This window comes from Pinus tabuliformis, chromosome 8 (assembly GCF_031772625.1).
Source record: "Pinus tabuliformis cultivar Carrire ecotype Pingquan chromosome 8, CPIR1, whole genome shotgun sequence".
NCBI classification, from domain to species: domain Eukaryota; kingdom Viridiplantae; phylum Streptophyta; class Pinopsida; order Pinales; family Pinaceae; genus Pinus; species Pinus tabuliformis.
The window spans coordinates 1,578,933,028-1,578,959,213 of record NC_142294.1 but is presented as its reverse complement, the minus strand read 5'-3'; the positions used below and the strand labels follow the sequence as shown (position 1 = coordinate 1,578,959,213).

Genomic DNA, 26,186 nt, shown 5'->3' with positions numbered 1-26,186 from the left:
AAGAGCACCATCAGTGGTAGTAGCAGCAATGGGATGAAGCAAGCAAAGGAAGAGGAAGATGTGGCCCCCGCATCAAAGGGGCAGCAGGAGCAGTGCAAGAGGAAGAAGGAAGTTTCCAAGGTCAAGTGCTTCAGGTGTGGTGAGCTTGGCCACTACAACAATGTCCTCTCAGAAAGAAGGGCAAGGAGGAGAAGCAGGATCAACAAGCTGCATCCGCAGAGATCAACAGGTTGTCCTCCAGATTGGAGGAAGAGTTTGCCATGATCACCGAGATACCTCCAAGAGTAAGGTGGGGTGATTTGTTTTGTAGCCCCGGAGAGCTATAGGATGGGCAGGATTCTTGAGGAGGTCCACCTCATGAATCAATACCTTGCTACGAGAGCCCATAACATGCAGTAGCAGGATGGATCAGTGGCAGTGGGTGCAGTCAAGTGACAGATGCAGTAGCTAGTAGCAAGTCAGATATTGAGCATCGCAGTGCAGAGTTGGCAGCAATGTAGATGGCACAGAGCATTAAAAGCATTAGCGCAGAGGCTTCAATGGCAGCGCAGAGTCTAGCAGCAGTCAGGACTCAGGTGACAGATGCATCATACTGACCACAGTTGGTTCAGTATTTTGGATGTTTTTCCGTTGCAGTTGTTGCAGTTGTTGCAGTTGCAGCAGCAACATATGGAGATGGAGTTGCAGTGCAGATGCAGTGTTGGCAGCAGTTCAGCAGGGCCAGCAGCAGCACAGATGCAAAGTTTATCAGAGTTGCGCAGTAGTTGGTGGGTAGCAGCAGCCAGACATCAGCAGCGTAACAGGAGGTGGTGCAAAGACAGAGTGTTGCTTCAATGGGTTGCAACACTAGAACACATTCCTCGCTAAGAGGGAGTGTTGATTTTTGTAACATCAGATGTGTTCTAGCCACAACCCAGAAATCGTTTCTAGAAATTCCACCTAGAGACGACTTAATTAAAATAATTAATCTTTTTTTAATGGTGCCTAAGTCTAAACTTAGGAAAACTAATTAATTGAAGGGTATTAATTAAGTCATGGTGAGAATCTTCTAGAGGAAGGCATGGATCGATTTCTAGTTAATCTTAGCCATCGATTATGTATTTATCTTGGCCGTTGAAGCCTTAGAGAGAGATTATAAGAAGAAATTCGACAGGGATTAGAGAACACACTTGAGGGGCAAGGAATTTGATATTGTTGAGAAATCGAACTCCAGAGTAGCAATTGTGTGTTGCCGGAGGTGATTCAGTAGTTTCGAAGCAGTGAGAGAGGGGCAGGGATAGTAAGGGTGGAAGGAAGTTTTTCGAGTCCGGTGAGTGCATAGCAGAGAGACAACATACTCCACAAAGAGGCTAACATAATGCAGAGAGGCAATGCAGAGCTTTAGAGGGAGATCCGTATTTTGTTGAGCAGAAGTTGAGATTCAGAGGCAAGAGCCGGAGTGGGAGCCCAAAGGCTAGAAGATCGAGTATCTAGAGCAGTAGTTGATCAATAGAGTGAGAGAGATGCTAGTCCTAGTACGCTGACGCAGATTTGCGTAGGCTAACACAGAGGCAGCGCAGAGGCAGCAAGGGGCAGCTCATCTTGAGCTAAGGTCAATGTTAGATCACATGTGGAAGTGAGATTTTTCTCACTAGACTTCTGTCAGTCATTTTCTCTATATGGAAAGCTAGATTTGAGCTTTCATAGATTTGTACTCAGATTTACTACTACATAATAATAAAACCCTCAGTTGTTACACTGTTTTTCCCAAGTTGGGTTTTTCTGGGGACATTGGTCCAAAAATAACGATGTTTTATTGTATGTGTGCATCTATTCTTCCAGTGTTTTTATTTCTTCTGCGATATTTATCTTGTGAAGGTTGCAGTGTATATGTTTCGATATTTGCCGTAGGAAACTGCGAATAATTTGGTTGATTAATTTAACAAATAAAAGAAACATTATCAGTTGTTGCAGTAGGATTCGGAGTCACCGAATTTTCACAAAGGTACTCTAATCATTGCTTTGGGTTTATTGGTTGTTGCTATTTCGAGCATATTGGTAAATCATTTATTTTGTTAAGCACAACTTGGTATCATATTAGCACTTGTCTTATGGTTAAAATTTTCTTTTGAATATCATTGTCAAGTACTTGTTTCCTTAACTAGAGGCTTAACTATAACTTAAGTACTTAATCACTAAGCAAGTCTTAACCTAAGACTCACTCAACATCCTTGCATTACATAATAAGTTTAATTGCATTAATAACTTACTTCCAAGTATAATCTTGGTTGACAGACCTCCAGGGCCACCCTTCTCATCTAGCTTGAGGGGCTTAGCAACTCTTTAGTGGTTAACACGGTGGCCTTGCAGTCGTCAGAGCCACAGTATCTGTAGCGCCGAAGGCATTGGGTGATAGGAGCCTAACCGAAGGTATCGCTAATCAAGCCCTTGCTTGCTTCCTGTTGGCCTCCTTCCCACAACCTACCTTGGAGCCTAGCTTCAAAATAGTTAAGGGAAGGTCATACTTAGATTAGGCATTTAATTAAAAATAACCAAGATCTTTGCATCTCACCTAGGTCTTAGGATTTGCATTTCATATAGGTTAGTAAAAGCATCAAAGCAACAATTGTCCATCCGATCACCTGGTCTCAATTTTATAACAAGCAAGAGTGTTGACTCCATAAGGCACTGGTCCGAAATATAAATTCAATCTAGTCCTTAAAATCTTGGTAAATTTAACCAGGTAGTTAGGCCACACAACTGTGCCTCTCGGACTCGTTGGTTCCCAACTTGTCCTTCATCATCTCATTTTTACAGGGTCTACCCCCCATAGCATATTGTTGGGGGACAGCTAGAACTGAGAGATTGGGGATCCGGGTGATAGCCCTTGACCTGAGTCGTTATCGCGGTGCCTGTACAATTTGAGCAACAACATTTTTTGGCTTTGTTGCTGGGGAACAATTTATTGGACCTTGGCTTAGCGACATTCATCTTAATCATCTTCATCTTTCATTTTTTTCATCCCTCACCAGGATAAGTTCCTTGTCCTTGGTTCCCTTTACTAACTTCCTTCCTAGCATCTTGGGTTTCTCAGAGTTAGATTTCTGTTCGAGTGGCGACTCCACTTCTTTCATCTTCTACAGGAGCGTGTACTAGGAGGCATCCAAGTAGCTTGGTTAATCCTACTTTGGATCCTGAAAAGGTTCTCAGAGTTCGATTACACAAGCTCTCTTCTCGTACACTTCTTGTTAATCTCGGACAAGAAGCTCTCTCTGATATCCATTTGCTTTTCCCTGACCTGACTGAGCAAGACATCATGGATGACTTGTATCTTCCTTGTAATTTTGCTAACATTCAAGGTTATCCACATCACCTTCCTAATAAAGGCTTGGAGAAGTTTCCTTCTTTCCAAGGCAATAATGCAATAACTGCTAAATCTCATCTTAACAATTTCAGGCATTTCATGAATAAATGGTGTGGTGGTGCTAATTTTAATCATGAGGATGTAAAGATGAAGCTTTTTGTTCTCTCTTTGGAAGAAGATGCTTTGGAATGGTTCACTGAGAAATCTGATCAGTCCTTTAATTCATTGCAATCGGTTATTACTGCCTTTAAGGACAAATATGGAGAAAGGAGAGAAGAAAGGCATCTTGTTAAAGCTATTAGCGTCATAAAGAAGAAAGAAAATGAGATTGTGGAGGAATTCAATAAAAGGTTTAATGGTATTGTTAAAGAGTTACCTCAAGATTGCAAGTCTCTTTTGGATTTTTATATTGATGACTTTAATGCTAATACTTCCTATGAGTTGAGACGTGCTAAAACTAATGATTATAAGGTTGCCCAGGTTTTAGCTAAGGAACTTGAGAACGATAAGAAAGCATCTGGGAAGTCTGAAATTCCAGGTTTTGATAGGGGTCCAAGTAAATTGAAAGAATCTAAGGGAAAAGAGATTAAAGAATCTGATGATGACCATATGCAGAAATTAATGCAGAAACTTGAAAGCATGGAACTTAATCAAGCAAAGCTAATATCAAATCATGCTAAGGAAATAAGTGCCTTGCAATCTAGGTTGGTCCAGATGGAAAGATCTCAAGCACAAAGTTTCCAACCTAGGAATAATAATAATCAAAATAATAATGCTTGGTAGAAGAAAGGCCCATCTAATGAGCAGAGACCGCCAAATCCACTTGAATCTGCCAATCTTGTGGATGAAGCTTCGCCTTATTGTAGGGCTTGTGATGCTCTTCATGAAGAGGCTACTTGCCCCACTGTAAAGAGAATCATGGATAGTGGAATGCTTGGGACAAGTAATCAAATAAATGTTGTTGGTAAGGAGTATCATTTATCTATGGAGGATTGGATGGAAGTTAAGGAAAATAGTCATGATGTCAAGACTCTTACATCCTCCTATAGTATCAATAACTTTAGTCAGGAAAAAGATTTGATGGTTGAACTATTTGGTGAAAAGCCTTCTCCAAAGCAAGTCTTGGAGATTGCGAAAGATAAAGGGTTAACTTATCAAAGAAGGAATAAGGATCAAAGCGATAATCAAATTACCCCTCGAAGTTTTAACCTTGGTTCAAGCTCTAGATTGAATATTGATTTGGGAGGATGGTTGAATAATGCAAAAATTTGGGTTCCTGTCACCGAGATATTGAAGATTCCCTCCCAAAAGGCTAAGTTATTGAACGCCATTGAAGCTCCTCATGTTAATGTTTCTCAAGAAAAGGCTCCTGAAGTTGTCTATCAGGATGCCCCAATATATTTGCAAAGTATGGATCCGGATAACAAAGAGCATCAACCATTTTTTATTACTTTGCTGGTTAATGGTTATCGATTATATAACTGCATGTTGGATTTTGGTGCCTCGGCTTGTGTTATGACCAAAAGGGTCATGGAGCAGCTCAATTTAAGGATTTCTAGGCCTTATTACAACATATGTGCCATGGATTCTAAAAAGATTGAAGTTCATGGGTTAATCAAGGATTTACAGGTACATTTATCAGTTTACCCTAACATAATGATTGTAATGGACATAGTTGTAGTTGATGTACCAGATGCTTGGGGGATGTTATTGTCAAGGAAGTGGGCCTCTGATCTAGGAGGAAGTATTCAAATGAATTGGTCATATGTTATGATTCCTTCTCCTACAGGTTCTGGATTTCTTAGACTTAATAGAGAGCCTAAAAGAAGAATCCATGTTGAAGATCCCAACAGCCGCAAGACACAAGTGAAAATACACTCTTCGAAATTGGAAGCAAGCTTGCTCAATTGTGTCCCTATTGTCATTGCAACTATCTACGACTTCCCCTGACTTCTTCTTCTGTGGACACTAAGAAGCAAAGTGGCCATTCTTACGACAGATATAGAATTTGATCTTTGCTCATATCTCCCTTCTACCCACATTGTTGTCCCTCTCCCTAACTATCACCCTTCTTGATGGAAACTTTCCCTTTGGTCTTCTTCATCTTGCTGACTAGGGCCAAGTTTTCATCTATTGCTCCTCCTCCTTACTTGTTGGCCCTAGACTCTTTACGAGTCTCCTCTTAGATGCAGTCATCCTAAAGTCTCTCCCACTTGGAAAGATGCCCCCAAGCACAGATGCCCATGATGAATTGTTGGAGGAGGGTTGGACATGAATTCCCACAAGCCTTGCTCCTTTAAGTTCGTTGAGATTCTTGCCTTCCATGGTAAGAAATTTGAAACCCCATCAAGTCGATCCTCAACTTTCACACTAGTTACTGACATGGTTGTCCTGAGATCTGTCTCTCAAGCTTGTTGAAGTAACTTGGAAAACAATAGATCTACTTTTCTCTCAGAGCAAAATCTCTGATACCATGTTAAATTATCCTAAAACCAACTATCTAAGCAAACATATCAAATCTAGTTACTTGTTGGAATATTATTAACTCTTGCATGCAACGAAAAACAAGAAAAGTAATCACACATAGTGCACAATTATTTCTGCTCTTCTAGATCAATTCATCATTTAAAATTATCTTCAGAACTTACAAGAGCTACCTTATAGGGAAAATGGCTCTAAGAAATTAATCAAACGAACAGCAAACCTAAAAATTTTAGTTTACGCAAAAATCAAGGCAACCTTCTCTACAACCATATGAATTGTTGTATAGCCTGCTCTACTGGGTTGTATGGTTGTTCTTTTCGTTGTTGCTAACTAGTTGCCTCCTCCTTGCTGAAGACTGATTGCCTTCTACTTGCTAAACTACTGCTGAAATCATCACCAATGGCTAAAAATCAGATCTTTGATTTTCTCCTTCACTCATGTGACTTGTGAAAGTAATGCTCTATGTGTGTCTTTGTCCTCTTCACTCTTCTCCTTTTATAACTTTGACGCCCAAAACCTAATCTTCAACGGTTAAGATATAACCGTGAGACCAATGGCTCTCTTTTAATTAAATCATTAAATGACCCACTTTAGTCACTTTATTAATTAATTAATAAAGTGAACTTCTAGAAAAAACATAGGATACATTAAATAATGATTTCCATAAGTAGACACCCTCATGGCAATACCTGTCTAAGCTACAAACACTAACAATTTAGGGGATTTTAACTTAGAAAATTATTATTTTATTACGATGGAAGTTGAGCACCTCATCTATAAATAGAGGTGCATTTCCTCTCATTTTATCATGGAGTTTTGGAAGGGAAATCTTATAACAATCTGAAATTTCTGCATTATTTCCTTGTAAATTTTGGCTTTGGATCTTTCAAGTGAAGTGAATTGTCTTGGGGAAGATATGTTTTGGATGGGTGAACTTTCTTTGGATTGATGAAGTAATGCTTGGATGAATAGTGTTATTTTATTGTGAGTATTATCTTCCATTTTGCTACAATTGTTGGATTTGAGTTTTATTAGGCCTTCTTCATAAATTATATACCATTTTATGAACTCGGATTCCTTCATATGCAAAATTTGTCTTCAAGTATCCATCAAAGAAACTATCTTTAACATTCCTTGACCTTAAGTCTCCTAGTTTGGAAGGTTGCTAGGGTTAGAATGAGAAGTTATCCTTCTCTCTTTCCCACTCCATCCAAGGTCTTCAACCATTGACTCACTCCTTGTCTGACTCCATATGCCTAGAAATTCATTAATAAGCCAAGGCATTGATCCTCCATTCTCCATCACTTTATACTTTTTGTAAATCATTAAATTCAAAGTAGCATGTGTTTGGGAATTAGTTTGAGCATTTCCAAATTGTATCTTGAGCCATTGACTCTTTAACATCACCAATTTCACAAGGTTTATCGAATTTGAACCTTGAGGTTTGAAATTCGACGAACCTCAAAAAATGGTTTAGGTTCACTGCAAATTCGACTGGGGTTCGATTTGAGTTCACTTTCCTCTTTTGAAATCAACCTTTAGCCTCTGCAAAGCAGTGAAATGTACCTTGCGAATTTGCGATAGGTTAATTAAGCCATGAATTACCAGTCAAACGTGCCTTGTGAATCTGCGATAGGCTAATTAAGCTATGAATTGCCAATCATTGTCGTTCTGTTGGTGCTCTACGGCCTTGTCGGAAGCAAACCATCTTGAAAAAATGTCGCATTAACCTATTGCGTGCCCGAAGAAGTGGTGCATTAAACACTGGATATACAATCAATTACCGACACCACTGGTTGTGAAGTGCATCTTCAGTATATATATATATATATATATATATATATATATATGCTTATTATTAGATGTTTTATATATTAAATTTTGTTATAAAAAATATGCGAATGGGATGAGCATTATTTTTGAGTAATTTTATGCTTTATTTTATATATACATATATATGAATGGGAGTGCGTTAGTGGTAAAAAATTATATATATAATTTATTTAAATTAGGTGTTTTGTATATTAAATTGTATTATAAAAAATATGTGCATGGGATGAGCATTATTCTTGAGTAAATTTTTTATATATATATATATCAAATTTAATGGCGAACCACATTCGAATCTTATCAAAAATTCGAATTGGAATCTAACTGAATTGTTGTTGAACTCAAACTCGAACCTAAACCATGTGGCATTGGACATCGCTACTTCATTTCACCAAGAGCCATACATTATTGAAGATTATTCTATGGTGTCTATGTAGCAAGATCCTTGGAAGAAATTTAGCCTAGGAATCCTTGGGTTGCTTAATCTCCAAAACCTGTCGGGGAAGCCTCCTTTGTGGAGATAACACCTATCCACAAAACAACAAGAGAATTTGTTATTAAGCATAATATTAAAAATAGGTCGGTCTAAACCAGAAATCAGTCAAATTGGTCGGTTCATTGGCCAAACCAACCGAACTGGTCAAAAAACCCGGTCAACCACCTTCCCTCGTCGTTTTTTTAGACAAATCAGGCATAAACCGGTTGGTTAATTGCCAGACCAGTCGCTGACTCACCAAACACATTCTTGGAGGCTTGTGAGGTGGTTTGGAGGGAAAATAAGGGTTGTCTCCCTCGAAAAACGACCCTTCCAAGCCAATAAAAGGAGGTATCCCCTCTCATTTGCCTCACATATCTCATTTGGAGTTTTTGTGAGCTTCATTGTGTGCTTAAAGAGTGTTGAGTTTTTGCTTAAGTAGTGGGACAGTAAAGATTTTGAGCTAAGTAGTAGCCACCATGCCTCCAAAAGCCAAGGATACTGCATGGGCTCATTGTGATACGATTGATGGCGAAATGATCTGCAAATATTGCAAAAAATTTACTGAAGGAGGGGGTATTAACAGGTTCAAGAAACACTTGGCTGGGATAGGGGGTCATGTAAAGCCATGTAGAGCACCAAATGAAGTAATAGGGCATATTAGGGCAGAATACCTTCAGAAGTTTGAGACTCGAGTCACTGAACCAGCAGAGAAGTTTGTGACACAAGCAGTTGCAAATTTTGGGAATCAAAACTCAACCAACTCAGTTTGATCATGATGAGAAGTTTCAAGTGATAATGTCGATCACTAATATCATATACATAGACTTGTAGTAGGCCAGTGGCCCCATAGCTTGTAGGTTTTTTTTTGGACTCTATAGGCCATGTAGAGCCTCATTGATTATATATTTTGTTGTTGACATGTATTGCACTCGAAGTCATTTTGATATATTCACCTTTACATGGTATATATGGTTGATTTATGGTAGCATTGTATGTGCTCTAGCCATGAAAATTGGCGGAGAGGCTAAAGCACATGAGATCTCCAAGACCCAAAAATGGTTTGGGCAGATTCTAGCCGATTAAGGAGATATTAAAATAATTAATATTTTTAATGGAATTCCTAAGTCTAAATTAGGAAAAATAAAATATTAATGGGTATTAATATAAAACTGGGTTAGAAAGTTCTAAATGACATGGATCAAGCCAAATCTAATCTTAGCTATTGATTAGAGACATAATCTCGGTGGTTGAAGACTCAACAAAAAAAAGTGTAAGAGGAGGCTTGAGGATTAGTTGGAGATGCACCAGAGCGATCAGTCATTCGATTTTCTAGAGCGGGGTTTGCTAAGAGAAATCGAATCAGTGATCAGTTTCCAGCGAGGGGCAAAGGCAGAGAGGCAGAGATAGTGCCGGAAGACCAGCGTAGAGGCAGAGAGGCAAAGATAGTGCCGAAAGACCAGTGCAAAGGCAGAGCGGCAGAGATAGTGCTGGAAGACCAACGCAGAGGCAGAGAGGCAGACGCAGAGCTAGAGGGAGCCACGCAGAGGCCAGCAGTGACTGCACAGAGGCTAGAAGGGCCTGTGTTATCCACGCAGAGGCTGCAGGAGTGACGTAGAGAAACAGAGAGGTTGCGCAGAGCCTCAAAGAGTTGACGCAAAGGGTTTCAGGCTGACGCAGAGCCTCAAATTGTGCTGGAGAGGGTTTCGTGGGGCAGACTTTCAAAATATCTGCTTCCGAATAGAGAGGTATTACTGCCAGATTATTTTTCTCTGTCGGGTGAGCCAGTTTAACACCCAGTTGTACTCAGAAAGACTGCATAATAATATAACCCTCAGAATTGTTGCAACAGTTTTTCCAAGTTGGGTTTTTCCGAGGGCGATTGTCCAAAAATAACGGTGTCACTTGTGTGTTTGTCTATTTCTTTCAGTTGTTGATCTGTAGATGGTTGAGACTGTATTGTGTTTATTTCAGTGTTTATATGGTTAAATAACTTGTTAGTAATTAAACAAGTAGGCGAAATAAACCAGAGAATACAGATAAAATTTCTAACAGGTAATACTTAGAAATTTCAACATGGTATCAGAGCATTGCAGATCACAGGAGAGCTGAAGGCGCCAGCTGAATTAGAGAATTTGCAGCAGAAACAGTTGTCCCGAGTGACAGAAGTTGTTCCTAGGAAAAAAGCAGCAGAGAAGGGTTGATACATAGGGATTGCATCATCAATTCGAGCCAGAAAGAGGCCAGCGCAGAGGCAGAAGAAGGCAGAAGAGGCTCACAAAAAGCCACACAAAGACCGGGAGGGTTGACGCAGTTGGCCAAGGGAGCAAATTAGCCTTCCCGAGATTGCGCAGAGCCTAGAGGCTCAGTCCTTCAGTTGTTGGGGCATAGGAAGCTATGGGCAGATTGCGGGGAGTGAAGCTAGTGGGGTGTTGTTGCTGCCGAGACAGAACGGTATCTAATGGGGCAAAACCAAGGTAGAGGGAGTCGCTACTTAGGCGGATTTCTAGCCAAGAAATCCAGATCAATGTTGCAGGTGCATATGAGATCAGAGAGGTACGACTCGACGGTTGGCAGGCAAATTTCCAGGAGGGAAATCGAGACTCAGAGGGAGTCTAGCAGAGAACTTCCAGGAGGGAAGTAGAGACTCAGAGGAGTCGAAAAGAAGAGTAGAGAGATGACCATGAATGGACTGAGGGATCAGGACAGGTTGGACGGGGCGTCCAACTTTGTCATCTGGAAGGCCAGGATCCTGTCCATTCTAGATAGACATCGCATCAAGGCCTTCGCCTTGAGAACTGTGGCTATCCCAATCGACCCAACCGACAATGAAAGTTATGAGGATGCGATGGCCAAGGCGAAATGCATAATCTTTGATGGAGCCAAGGATCATGTGATCCAGCGTATTGCCGAGAAGGAGACAGCAAAGGAAATGTGGGATGCTTTGAAGACATTGTATCAAGGCATTTTCGTGTAGAGGAAGATGCTACTAGAAAATCAGTTGCGGCCGTACCAGATGCAGAAGGGGGAGCAGGTAGATCACTTCCTCGGCAGGTTGCAAGAGATCCAAGACCAATTGACTTCCATAGGGGCCACGCCGGATCATGAATTGATGGTGAGGACCACCCTAAACGCAGTCTCCGAGGAGTGGGAGACATTCGTCCAAAGCATTTTGGGCAAAGCGAATCTTCCAGATTGGGAACAATTGTGAGCAGCGCTTCGCCAAGAAGAGATCAGACAGCTAACCAAGACAGGAAGTAACAACAAAGGAGCTCGGGTCAAGAAAGAAGAGGAAGAGGATGCAGCTCTGGCATCTGCAGGAAAGTAGGAGAAGAGGAAAAAAAAGGACCTCTCCAAGATGAAGTGCTTCAACTGTGGGGAACTGGGCCATTATGCGAACCAGTGTTCGAGGAAGAAGAATAAGGGAGAGGCGTCTGACTACAAGGCAACGCCAGCAAAGGCAAAAAAGGAGGTAGAGGAGGATGACGATGTGTCATGAGTGCTCATGTCCTTGTAGGGAAGAGGTAGGGAGACATCGAGTTGTAGTCAGGAGGACTACAAGCAATGAGGGCAAGGATCCTTGAGGTACCCAAACTCTTGGATCATACCTAGCTATCGGAGCCCCGAAGAGACAGTAGCAGTATGGCGAATGTCAATAAAAGCGGATGCGGATGAAGCGGCAGAGAGTGCTAGAGTGCAGTAGTCCCAGGCAACGCAGAGAGGTTGCAACAGTGCGAGAGGCACAGAGGAGGTTGCAGTAGTGCAGGATGGCACAAAAAGGTTTGCAGCGGTGCGAGAGGCACAGAGTTGTTGCAGCAGCGCAAAGGCAGCAGAGGGAGCACAGGATAGCGGCAGAGAGAGCTTTAGCATCGAGAGGGTTTCTAGCCTAACAAGGATGTCAATAGTTGGGTGGATCAGTTACTTACTTCTCAGTAACTGAGTTGCAGTGCAGTAGCAGTAGCAGTAGCACGATGCAGCATGATGAGAGAGAACTGCAGTGCAGATGTAGTGTTCAGAGAAATGACCAGCAACAGCACAGATGCAGAGGGAGTTGTCGTACGGATGTAGCAGTGGCAGTGGCAGAGCCATGGGCAGCAGTACAGGATGCAGCAGTGTAGAGGATGTTGGGCAGGAAGGCCTACCATCAGCACAGGTACCGATGTCGTATAATCAGGGTGATGCTCAGTTGTGGAGTATTACTAGAGCACATTCTTCGGTAAGAGGGAGTGTTGATTTAGGGTAGCATCGGATGTGCTCTAGCCATGAAAATTGGTGGAGAGGCTAAAGCACATGAGATATCCAAGACCCATAAATGGTTTGGGCAGATTCTACCTAGTTAAGGAGATATTAAAATAATTAATATTTTTAATGGAGTTCCTAAGTCTAAACTTAGGAAAAATAAAATATTAATGGGTATTAATATAAAACTAGTTTAGAAGGTTCTAAATGACATGGATCAAACCAAATCTAATCTTAGCCGTTGATTAGAGATGTAATCTCTAATCTTAGCCGTTGATTAGAGATGTAATCTCGGCTGTTGAAGACTCAACAAAAAGAGTATAAGAGGAGGCTTGAGGGTCAGTTGGAGATGCACCAGAGTGATTAGTCATTCGATTTTCTAGAGCGAGGTTTGCTAAGAGAAATCGAATCATTGATCAGTTTGCAGCGAGGGGCAATGAGTACGAGGCAGAGAGGCAGAGATAGTGCCGGAAGACCATCGTAGAGGAAGAGACGCGGACGCAGAGCTAGAGGGAGCCACGCAAAGGCCAGCAACGACTACGCAAAGACCAGAAGGGTCTGCGTCATCCATGCAGAGGCTGCAGGAGTGATGCAGAGAACCACAGAGGCTGCGCAGAGCCTCAGAGGGCTGACGCAGAGCCCTAGATTGTGTTGGAGAGGGTTTCATGGGGCAGACTTTCAAAATATCTGCTTCCAAATAGAGAGATATTACTGCCAGATTATTTTCTCTGTCGGGTGAGCCAATTTGGCACCCAGTTGTACTCATAAAGACTGCATAAGAATATAACACTCAAAATTGCGGCACCGGTTTTCCCAAGTTGGGTTTTTCTGGGGACGATTGTCCAAAAATAATGGTGTCACTTGTGTGTTTGTCTATTTCTTTCAGTTGTTGATCTGTAGATGGTTGAGACTGTATTGTGTTTATTTCAGTGTTTATATGGTTAAATAACTTGTTAGTAATTAAACAAGTAGGCGAAATAAACCAGATAATACGGATAAAATTTCTAACGGGTAATACTTAGAAATTTCAACATATATATGAGCAAACTTTGCATATTTTGTGTCTATTGGTTTGGAATCATGGTTTTAAATCTTAAAAATAGTTTTTTCATTAAAAATTAATTATTTCATGTGTTTTTTTAAACTAGTTTATTGATATCTAACCAGTCCCGATTTGAACGGTTCCAGTTTGAAACCCGGTTTATTAGGTGGACCGGTCCAATCACCAGTTCTGGTTTTGAATACTATGCTATTAAGGTGACAATGGTGGTGGATCCCACTATTGTCGGGGATCTAGTGCAGCCTAGCACTAGGGTGCTAGATTTTGCAGTAACAGACCTTAACACCCAAAAACAAAGACCATGGAAAAAGCAACCTATACTCTTGAATATTCAATCCTTGGTTTGGTAGTAACAAATATTAAGTTTTGATAGATAGTATCCTAACATTTCAGTTTTAGCAGTAGGGTTAAACTATTTGAGTGCACATCTGCTACCATAAGCTGAAATTTCTACACTAAGATCCTCCTTTGACCATTCCACGTCCTATGTGGGTTGCACTATAATAGTTATATAGGTCCATAGATAGATAAATAATTTTATTAACGCCCAACAAATGACCAAAAGGTAGGTCAGTGGTACTAGGAACTACAATCTAGGAACTACAATCGGTTATACCAATTTGTAGGAATGCCATAGGCTACCCTGAAAGTTATCACTTGCACTTTTCTTCTTTCTCTTTCCTTCTTTGAGATATATTTAATTCTTGTATTTCATGTCCTAGGTCATTTGTTAGATATTTAAGATTAGAAAATAAAACTAGAAAAACTGATTGGCTAATAGGGTTTAACAAAGAATTCAGAATCGACATAATTAAACTCGTTAACTGATCCATCTGTATACAAAACAAAGAGGTAAGGCAACAACCACAGTGGCCATTAAGATCCCCACTGACCATTCAACAGCCCCAATGTGGACTGCAACAAAATAGTTTTATAAGCCCATACACAGATAAGAGTGTAAGAGAAAATTATATATTATTAAATGATATTCCAAGGTAAGAAACTGTGTCACACTATGATATTAATATGCCCATTTGATAGATATTGAACCATCAGTATCTCACAACTCACGAACCACTAGCATCTAATGCTATATCCTAGTCACACCTCACATGTCATACTATTAACTCTACACACAACATACTTTAAGTGTTAACTATATTCTACCGTAATAGTAAGGAAGTGGCCATCAACAGCCTCCTCCGCATTTCACATCCAATGTGGACTACACTGCCACCAACCTTCTACAACATGGCACGATTTCTTTACAGTGCATATGCTAGACTATTTGCCCATGTGTCAGTTTCAAATAACCTGTAACTGTTTATTTTGAACTTGTGGGTAGATTTCACTATAAAGCCCTGTTTAATATCCAATTATGACCTAGTAAAATGGCGGCTTCTCTAGCTCAGAAAAATGGCGGCTTCTCCAGCTCAGTAATAGCAAGGAAGTGGGCATCAGCAGCCTCCTCTGCATTTCACATCTAATGTGGACTACGCTGCCACCAACCTTCTACAACGTGGCACAATTTCCTTGCAGTGCATACGCTACACTGTTTGGCCAGGTGTCAGTTTCAAATAACCTGTAACTATTTATTTGGAACTTGTGGGTAGATTTCACTACGAAGCCATGTTTAATATCCAATTATGACCTAGTAAAATGGCGGCTTCTCCAACTCAGTAAAATCTAATTAAGACCTAGCAGAATGACAGCTTCTCCAGCTCGGTAGAATCCTATCCCTTATTTTTGTGCTCGCAGAAACCCAGAAATATGAATTGTATATTAATCAACTTTTCATGTTTTCAGACAACAACAACAAAATATATATGTGTATATATATATATATATATATATATATATATATATATATATATATAAAATTCTGACCTGTTCAGCAGAAATTAAAACCAAACATCGAACTGCAAACAACTCTAAATGTCCATCAGCGTGCCTGACTCACGAGATTATTCATGGAATTGCGCCTCGGAAAACTGTGGGTAAGAGCCCAGAGATCAAAGGTGGACTAATTTTAAACGGGAATGCCGCCATTGCCCTTAAATGTTATGGAATGTCAACAAATTATGGTCTGGATGAGGAATCCAGGATTCCTGAACTGCAAACAACTCTAAATGTCCATCAGCGTGCCCGGCTCGCGAGATTATTCATGGAATTGCTCCTCGGAAAACTGTGGGTAAGAGCCCAGAGATCAAAGGTGGACTAATTTTAAACCGGAATGCCGCCATTGCCCTTAAATGTGATGGAATGTCAACAAATTATGGTCTGGATGAGGAATCCAGGATTCCTGTGGGAAAGCGGTGGTGGACAATAACTTTAGTGGATTGAAGAAAAGCCTTTCATTTCCCATCCTTGCTGATAAAGAGTTTAAAAGAATCACCCTAGTTAACTGTGTTTGCAAAGTTTAGTTGTTTGTTCATTCATCCTGGTTTTGGTGTTTTATTATTTTGTACATAATGGTCCCTCTAAATTTTCCTTATGATTCTCTCTTTCTCTTGGTTTTTTTCATCATTTTGTTATATTTTGAATGAATTTAAAATAAAAACATACATTTATATGTAATATTATTTTATTAATGGTAAAGTTGGGAATATTATTTAATGTTAAAGCATTATTATTATGTTTACTATAGATTTTTCGTTGTAAATCACATGGTATTTTATTTGTCGACGTATTTCGTCATCGTCAGGACAAGTTGAATGAAGAGATCTCGCTTTGCATATTAAATAGATAAAGCAAAACATCCAATTGCTAAATCTTCATGACCAGTAACGGCTAAATTGACAACGGCTAGATTTAACCGGTAAACAGTTAGTTTGGACAAGGTTAGAGGTAAAAACTTTTATTTAATTAAATAAGTTAATTCTGTTAGTTATATTCTTATTAAAATCAAAGTAAATGGACCAATTTTATAAACTTATAATTATAAATATATATTAAAATAAATAAATTATAAAATTTATTAATTTAAATTAATAGTTAGTTATCAAAATTATTATATATAAATATTAGAGTAATTAATAGTTGGTTATAAAAGTTATTAAATATATAAATATTAGAGTAATATATAAATAGTTAGTTATATTTTTATTAAAATATAGGTTAAAGGAACTGTTTTATACACTTATATTTATAAATTAATTTTAAATTAATAGTTATTTATAAAAGTTATTAAATATATAAATATTAAAGTAATTTAAGGGTTAGAAAGAATATTTTAATGTTTAAAATTAATTAATAGTTTATTTAAGGGTTAAAATTACTATATTATCATAGATTAATTTCAAGATTATTTTCCTTTTGTTATTAGAATAAAACTAATAGCATAAATTAAGAGCTATTACAATACTTCCAACTATATCAACCACACCTTAAAGAACAAAGGTTACAAGAAACGGGAAACAAGGGGAAATTACTTAAAAGACAACAAGAAAAAGCTATACCTAGGGAGGGGAAGAAAGGAAGAAAACGACTAGCTAAGTCACAGGACACGTCCTCCAAGGCCCCGTGTCCCGTATTTTACGTACCGGACACGAAAACGGCCCTAAAACGTGTCGAAAACGGTTTTTATCGCGTCCTGGAAAATGTAAAACGTAATCGTTGGTTTTCGTCGTGTCCTGCATTTGGAAAACGCGTATTTCGTTGGTAGAAAACGTGGCCCTAACATTTTTCGACAGGTTGAATACATACCCCACAAAAAAATGTAATTTAAAGCCTCGCTGCCCACGCAATGGATTTTTCCCGGTTATTTTCGTCCTGTGCTGTCGTCTGGAGCTGTTATGTGTGTGGAGCTGTCGTGTGGAGCAGCATGTTTGAAGTTTGAACTGAGTTTGGAGTCTGGAGTAGAGTGTGGTGTGGCTGGTGCCCGTGCCGATTGCTGTGCAGCATTCAGGTTTTCGCTTCAGCGTTCAAGACCGGCCCGTAAACCAGTAAACCCCTAAACCCATGTTCAAATTAACTTATATCATGATTGATGCCAGATGGGGTTTCCTGTTTCCGTTCACCATTTCTAACTTTTATGTTATAATTTTTTTCATTATCGTGTGATGTGAAGAGATTTCTCAGTTTCTGGCATTTTGATTTCACTCTATTGGACACAATGATCCTAGTCAAAGATAATGAAACCTTGTGTTGTGAAGAGCCCGTTACATGTTCATGCAACATTGTGATAAGGTTCGTCATGTGATTATGAATTTGGGGATTATGAGCCCCAAATCTGTTATGCGGATGATGAATTGGAGAAGAGCAAAGGAAATTTCGTAAGGAGTCAAGGGTTTGTACTATATAGATAGAGCAACCATCATTTTGGTGGAGTTTTCGTAAGCATAGGAGCAGCCAGAGTACTTGGCTTGGGCCAACCTAAGCAGCACGAACAAAGATTCCATCATTCCAGTGAGGGCTGATTCGCTGAAACACTTATTACAACCTGGTGAAGGCCCACGGGCCACCACAAGTATTGTGGTGAAGTGTTGACATTGAAAATCATAGCCAACCTATGTAACATAAGCTCTAATTCTCCATCAAAAATGCTTGAACCCCCAACAGCACGATCAACAAGAAAAGAAAACTCTGTCTCATTGTCCTTCAGGTAGATGCCTAGATTCAACTACACTTTCAACAATTAGCTTGATCAGGAACGTTGGATTTAGAAAGAAAGGTTAAAAATTGTTTCAACCCAACGCTTAATATACCCACAACTTATACCTTTTATTACGTGGAGGGAGTAAACCTCACCAACATCTTATAAAAATAAAATTGATATAGAAATCTAATGAACTATCATGTAATCTCCTCACTTTGTCATATTGGAAATTGATATATTGTATATAGTATTGCAAAGTGAGTCATCAACTTGTCAGAAAATATATACGATCCTGCCTAACATGACACTGGACAACTTGACACGATTATTGAATGTTAATTTCCAGCCAGATTTCCAAAGATACAATAAGGATAATTTCTTGGCCATTTTGTTTCAAATCAGATTGTATTCCAAGAAGAAAATTTGTCATGGCTATTTGAAGGTTGTTGAAGTCCATTTAATTGTTTGGGCATAAAAAAGATCTTTCAAAAAACTTTTTGAGATTTAATGTGATCTTGGAGAAATCAGCTCAAAGCCTCAATGTAAAAACAAAAACTTTCTTTGTGTAAGATAATAAATTTATGACTATGAGTTTAAGTCTTTAAGACGAGCACACAAAGATATTGTTTTAGAAAAACACTAGGGTTGAGTCTTGACCTTTTGGTGTTTTAGACAATACTAGAGTTTTCATTCAGATTCATTTGGCATGTTGAAACCTTTCAACTTCAAGGATGGCTGGTCTACCCCATATTATGTTGGAAGAGCAATCAAATGTTTAACTGTAATTTAAATCAGCCTGCACTTCTTTATGTGCTGTCATCACCAAGGGTTTCAAACTTTCAATTATAAGTGCAACCTGCAATTTAATATGGATAAAAAACTATATTTCGGTATATATATATATATATATATATATAACATGTCCTCCGTGTCCTGTTTCCAGGTCGCTGCGTTTCGTATTGAATACTCGTATTTACGTGTCCTCCATGTCTCGTGTCCTTGTGTCATGTGACTTAGACGACTAGGAGGAGAGGGTTGGGACCCAACAACTACTGATCTTCCAGCTATCCTCTCTATTGAGATTCTTCGGCCTTTTTTCAATCTCAAGGGCTTCCCTAAATTTCCGGTGATGGAATTGTGACACTCTAGGAATAACACCAACCTCCTCAATACAGACATGATGATTGGTTTTTTCCACATGTTCTGCCAAAGCAGAAGACTTGGTTCTCCTATGCTTAAGGTCAGCTGCGTGCTCACTAATCCTTTGATTAATGGAGCGACCAGTTTCACCAATATAGGGGGTCCCACATGAACAAGGAATAATGTATACCCCTTTCATGTCCTTAGAGTCGATAGGATCCTTCACTGATCCATGTAGATGACACTAATGTCATTTGGTCTCACAGCCAAGAGGAGTTAGATCTCTTCTTTGATCATCTCAATAGTCAATCCTCGGCCATTAAGTTCACTAAGGAACAAGAAGTCGATGGTTGCCTCCCTTTCCTTGATATTCTTATCTCTAAGAATAGTGATGGTTCCCTCTCCCACCGAGTGTTTCGTAAGAAAACTCATACGGAGCAGTATCTTCATGCTAGTTCCCACCATTTCCCAGCTCAGAAGTTGGGGGTTCTCAACACCCTTGCTACTTGTGCCTTAAGGATCTCTGATGAAAAGAGCTTTGAGGAGGAGAAATCCCATCTCCTTAATGTCTTTGTTGAGAATGATTATAGTAGACACATGGGACAGAAGGCTTTCCTCAAAGCAACTAGGAATTCGTTAACTAAAAGAGAAACGAAGGAACAGATTCTTGGTGTCCATCTTCCGTTTGTTCAGGGGACCACGAATAGGATTGCGAGGATCCTTAAGAAGCATAATGTCCCCTCGACCTTCAGACCTCTTAACACCATTCGTAGGTCCCTCGGATCAGTGAAGGATCCTATCGACCCTAAGGACATGAAAGGGGTATACATTATTCCTTGTTCATGTGGGACCCCCTATATTGGTGAAACTGGTCGCTCCATTAATCAAAGGATTAGTGAGCACGCAACTGACCTTAAGCATAGGAGAACCAAGTCTTCTGCTTTGGTAGAACATGTGGAAAAAACCAATCATCATGTCTGTATCGAGGAGGCTGGTGTTATTGCTAGAGTGTCACAATTCCATCACCGGAAATTTAGGGAAGCCCTTGAGATTGAAAAAAGGCCGAACAATCTCAATAGAGAGGATGGCTGGAAGATCAGTAGTTGCTGGGTCCCAACCCTCTCCTCCTAGTCGTTTTCTTCCTTTCTTCCCCTCCCTAGGTATAGCTTTTTCTTGTTGTCTTTTAAGTAATTTCCCCTTGTTTCCCGTTTCTTGTGACATTTATTTTTTATTTTTTATTTTTTATTTTTTATTTTTTATTTTTTATTTATTTTTTATTTATTTTTTATTTTTTTTGTGTAAGTAAGCGATTGTATTAAAGGAAAATATAGTACAAAACTTCTGCAAACTGCAGAAAAACGGGCCGCTAAACAGCAGGCCTAGCTTCAGGAAACTAAAAAGAATAGACTGCCCACCACGCAGGGCGGCTTAGAACCACAAGACTGACAGGGCAGCCGGAAAGGATAAAATATCCACCTCGGCTCCCAAGAGAAGAAGAGACTAGAGCAGAGCTGAACAAACAGAACCAGAAGAAGAAGGAAGACCGGTCCAAACCAAAGATTCTACACAACGAGGGTGGAATCATTTGGTCGACCTTTTTTCCCTTTCTTTTTACCGACTTTGACCCAACCAGTTGGATCTTGTTGGTCAAGAACGATTTGTAAACTGTTTTGGGCTGGAGGCGAAAGCTCCTTGTCTGAATCTGAAGGAGATGACTCATGAGTTCGTTTCTGAGAGACGGGAGGAACTGTTGCTTCCTCGTGACGCGCTGAAGGAGAAACCTGTTCTGGCATTTCGTCCATGACTTCCTCATCTTCCTCCTCGTCCTCTTCATCTGAGCTGGAAAAAACATCCATTGGGGGAGGATCATGAGGTTTCCAGCTTTTGGATTTTGGCTTGGATTTAGCTTTCTTTTTTTGGAAAGGCATTGAAGGACACGAACTTTGAAGGTGCCCTGTGAGATGACAATTTCGGCACCGAAATGCTGTATTCTCGAAATCCAGAGGTTGAGTCCAATGGAAATCACCTATTTTGAGAATGATCTGCTCAGGAAGTCCTTTACTTATGTCTATTTCTGCGCAGATTCTGGCGTAGGTATAAATTCCTTTTAGCCCTCGTGAGGGATCTGTGTCGAGGTAGCGACCTAAGGAATTGCCGATAGCTTCAAATACAACAAAGTTCCATAGATGCGCCGGAAGGTTAGGGAGTCTAACCCAGATCGGGAGTTTGGTGATGACTGCTGTGGAAGGATCGAACTCTGGGAACCACGGAGTAAGGAACAGACCCGCAGAATTCCAAAACCAAGGGCCTCCAGTCAAGACTCTTTGGTAATCCTCACTGTCAACAAACAGAGTTATAAAGAAGCCTTTAGAACAGAAAATAACCTTGCAATTGTTGGTCCAATTTGCATGAATCCATTGGTACAGATCTGCTGTACTAGGCCAAAGACCATTGAACCTGCAAATGATGCCCTTCTCTGCAAACACCTGGTGTTGCTTTTCCAACAAGGGATGTGATATTTCAATGGTGGGGGAATCCTCCAGCTTGTCCACTAAGAAGGGTTTGGGAGCTTGAGCAGGAGGAGCTCTTTCCTTGGGCTTCTGAGAATGGACCGCATCTTTATAGGAAAAGGCTGCAGCTGAAGAGGACTGTCCAACAACACCCCCTCTCAGACGCATGGACAGGGTAATGGAGGCATTTCTTTGAATATTATAACAGGACAGGGGACAGGTATCCTCCAATTGTTTACCTTCATAAAGGAGACGCTGGAAGATTGTCGGGATCCCCGCCTTATTTTCCAGGAGTAGCTTGAGGTGTTGTACCAGATCTGAAGATCTCACCCAAAGCAGCATTGACTTACCGGAGATGAGTACAATCATAATCTGGAATGGTTCTGAAATTTCTGTTCTCTGCGGGCTACTGTAACCCTGATGGCCAGGAAAACTGGTAAGCACGCATCTGTCTGGGAGGGAGGCACTCCTGAGACTCACGGATGTTAGATTTGCAAGGTTATGCTTAGGCCATGCCTCCGCTGAGTCTTGGGATTTAAGCCGGAGACTTAAAACCTTTCCAGCGCATTCCGTTTGAGCTGAAACAGAGAACAGGCCCCTGTTTGGGATAAAATCTCGAAGGGGCGTTTTGTCAAACATATGCCCTGCATCCTCCTCAAATTTGGCGACCTTTGCAACGGCAAGCTTAAATGCTTCAGCTCTGGTCGTCTCGTTCACCTTAGACCACCAATCGACGCAGGCTCTCTTCCTCCAGAACACATTTGAAGCAATCCCTGCCAAATCTCTTCCATTTTTGTGCACTTCATGGCTCTTCGCCATAGAATTCGTCCTGGAACTCCGTTTCTTGCCGTGAGAATGAAGCCACGAGAGCCTCAACGAGAGCTCCAGCTTGATGGCCACGAAAGCAGCGAGGCCGTAATAACCCTTGGCCTTCAGCCATGGCAGCTCCTCCCACTTGCAAGCCGACGGAGGAGACTTCGCACTTCTCAGAAAATCACAGTTAGCAATCGCGTCCATGACTCGCTTTTTTGTAAGGAATCTGTGAGGCTTCTTCATTCCACCTATCGTCAACGCAGATTTCCGAGTAGCCATGGTTGCAAGCTGCTTCCTCGGCGCCTTCCCGCCTGAGGACTTACGGGCATTCTGCTTCGATCGGGCCATTTTCCGCCAAACCCTCGCTCTCAGTCCTCTCTGCGAATTCTTCTAAAAATTCGTGCCTAATCTGTCGATCCCCGTTTCTTGTGACATTTGTTCTTTAAGGTGTGGTTGATATAGTTGGAGGTATTGTAATAGCACTTAATTTATGCTATTAGTTTTATTCTAATAACATAAGGAAAATAATCTTGAAATTAACCTATGATAATACACTAATTTTAACCCTTAAATAAACTATTAATTAATTTTAAATATTAAAATATTCTTTCTAACCCTTAAATTACTCTAATATTTATATATTTAATAACTTTTATAACTAACTATTAATTACTCTAATATTTATATATAATAACTTTGATAACTAACTATTAATTTAAATTAATTTATTTTATAATTTATATATTTTAATATATATTTATAATTATAAGTTTATAAAATTGGTCCATTTACTTTGATTTTAATAAGAATATAACTAACAGAATTAACTTATTTAATTAAATAAAAGTTCACACCCTAATCCTGTCTAAACCAACCATTTACAAGTTAAATTTAGCCGTTGTCAATTTAGTCGTTACCTGGTCATGAAATATAGCCGTTGGATGTTCTGCTCTATCTATTTAATATGCAAAGCGAGATCTATTCATTCAACTTGTCCTGACGATGAACCATGTTAGTTGGTTCGAAACGCGTCGACAAATGAAATACCATGTGATTTACGCCGAAAAATCTATTGTAAACTTGATATAGATCACAGAAGCCTCAATTCAACATTATTATTATTTTTAATATATATATATATATATATATATAAATAATTATATTATAAAATTAACAATATCATCCAAAGTTTTATGTTAAGGCATTATTAGTAATAGTATAACTATTTATTTGCATTTTTATGATTTTTAATTTTAATTTGATTTATATAATGTTTAATTTTAAAATTATATATATAATAATTTATTTGTTTTTTTTTTCTAATTAGTAATTTTATTTTGATTTATACTATATATATATATATATTTTTCAGAAGTTATACTATATATATATATATATATATATTAAAATTTGATTGGTAAATAAATTATTACTTTCGTCATAGTGTTTTCAAAATATAATGTGAGTATTTACAAGTTGCTCGCTTAAATATTGTTCTCAAGATATAATGTCATGTGTATTGCAAAGTACTTGCCATTTTTTCACTTTAATATTGTTGCATTTATTTTTGGATATCGGTTGTGATTTCTCGATATTTTATTGTTAATTAACTAGCCTAGATCCATCTTAGATTCAGATCTACCAAGCACCAAGAGGGATCAAGTCCAGCATTAATATAGATTTAGGATGGTACTCTTGCATTACATATTGGATTTCCTCAAGCCTTTAAATAGTCTTCGTCATAACAAATATCATAGACAAATACCATGGGTCATGCAATATCATGAGCTTGTAAACCACCATAAGTAAACCCCTCGAATGACTCAAACTTATCTTAACTAGTTTATTACCTAAACATTTAATTTTATTTTTATTTTAAATAATTTGACCAAGTCAACATAACATTACATTACATAATGCATTATGTAACATTTTACAACATTGTTATCATATTGGTGATAGAGCACTTCTTGACACAATTATTAATATTACTAGCTAAGATCCATCTTAACTTAGGATCTATTAAGCATCTAGAGGGATCAAATCTCTCATGGTGCAAACCTCTTTTTTTAGTGCAAAACTTGAGGAAAATTTTGCACCTCAAGAGATTTGATCTCTCTTAGCACTTGATAGATCTGAAGTTAAGGTGGTTCTAGGTTGGTCTGATATGTATAAGATTAGTAGCTAAGACAATCTCTTTGAAGCTCTATGGTTAGACCATAAAACCTAATAGGCTCCTATGTTATACCATAAAACCCAATAAGAATATATACATTTGTCTTTGTAGGAGTCCAAAATATTAATTATCTTTGGTTTAATTGCATTCGTAATGTTATCATTCGATCTCTTAAATAAAAATCAATAACAATCTCATCTAAACTAAGTTGTTAGAACATCTCAGGATATATTCCTATGAATTTTCAGGAGGAGGTTAACACCAATGATTGCACAATTTAAGCTAAGCAACTCCAATAAATTTTAGTGCGAACAAAAAAATATAAACAAAATGTAGGACTGATGCACCGTATTTTTTTTGTGTTTGTATTTCTTTTCACACTTAAGAGTAAGATTTCCAATATATAAAATTATATGAATAACATACAAAACAGCTTGGAAAAATCTAATTTTTGAAGGCTATGTAACAAAGTTAGCAAGGTTGTTTTTCCCAAGTTTTACATGAAAGACATGCATCCGCATAGCTATAAAGTCTTCATGTAGTGTGTCTTTATTCAATGGTTTTCTTTGCCAAATTGGATATGAAATTGGTTAGGGTTATGATATTTGTTGTTGAAATTCATATTTATTTTGATGTAGTTAAAAGTTTTTATTGTAATGAATGTCGAAGAATACGTTCAAATAGGCTTCATTAGAGAATAATACTACCAGAAAAACCATGGGTTTTGAAAACCTGCAGCTCAAAAACCTCCATTCATAAATTTACTATGTTATCTCAATTTTATTTTAATTATTAATTATTTATTTTGTTTTGTTTTGCTTTTTTATTTTTAATTTGTTTATTTTTATGTAGTTTGACTATTAGAGAAGAATATCATGGGTAAAACCATGAGTTGTGAAAACCCAAAGTCCTAAATCCTCCATCCATAAATTTACTATTTTATGGCAATTTTATTAAAATTATTAATTATTAATTAATTTATTTATTTATTTTTATTTTTTATATTTATTTATTTATTTATTTATTTATTTTTTTTTATTTTTATGTAATTTGACCATGTCAAAATGTTTACATAACATATATGAGAACATTTAAAAAATATTCACATATTTACTCCTACACATCTAACATGCAGCACCTCTCGACGCAATTAGTTTTAATAAATATTATAATGTTGTTGTCAATTAATATTATTTGTTGTTATTAGTTAATATATACTAATACATTACTACTATTTAATGAAATTGCATTAAAAATTGATAAAAAGTCATTACTCATAGCTATAATTACAAGGGGATATTTAACTGAATTTAGATATTGTAATGTTCCCAAGCAAAATTTCATGCAAATGTTTCCAAAATATTTAAACTTTCTTTGACGCCTTTTCTACAAACATTTGGGATGCAAAATCTGGAAAATACCTTCAACAATTAGGAACAACCTCGGGAAAATAACATCAATCAAAGTGTGAGGCAAAATCTGATTTTTATTAAGGTTGGTGTTCAATGTTTACGAAGGC

At 38.5% G+C, this 26,186-nt stretch overlaps 1 pseudogene across 6 annotated transcripts in view; it reads right to left on the bottom strand.

Moving 5' to 3' along the window:
* LOC149242065 (pentatricopeptide repeat-containing protein At4g30825, chloroplastic pseudogene) overlaps window positions 1-15,823 on the bottom strand; it is a 98,723-nt pseudogene extending 82,900 nt beyond the window's left edge. For 5 of the 6 annotated variants that reach the window (XR_016246622.1, XR_016246618.1, XR_016246621.1 and 2 more), the window contains exon 1: window positions 15,319-15,823. The product of XR_016246622.1 is annotated as a pentatricopeptide repeat-containing protein At4g30825, chloroplastic pseudogene, transcript variant X5 (transcript). The remainder of the gene's footprint in view (window positions 1-15,318) is intronic. The other variant, XR_016246620.1, reaches the window with a different exon arrangement.
* Window positions 15,824-26,186: the final 10,363 nt, after the last annotated feature.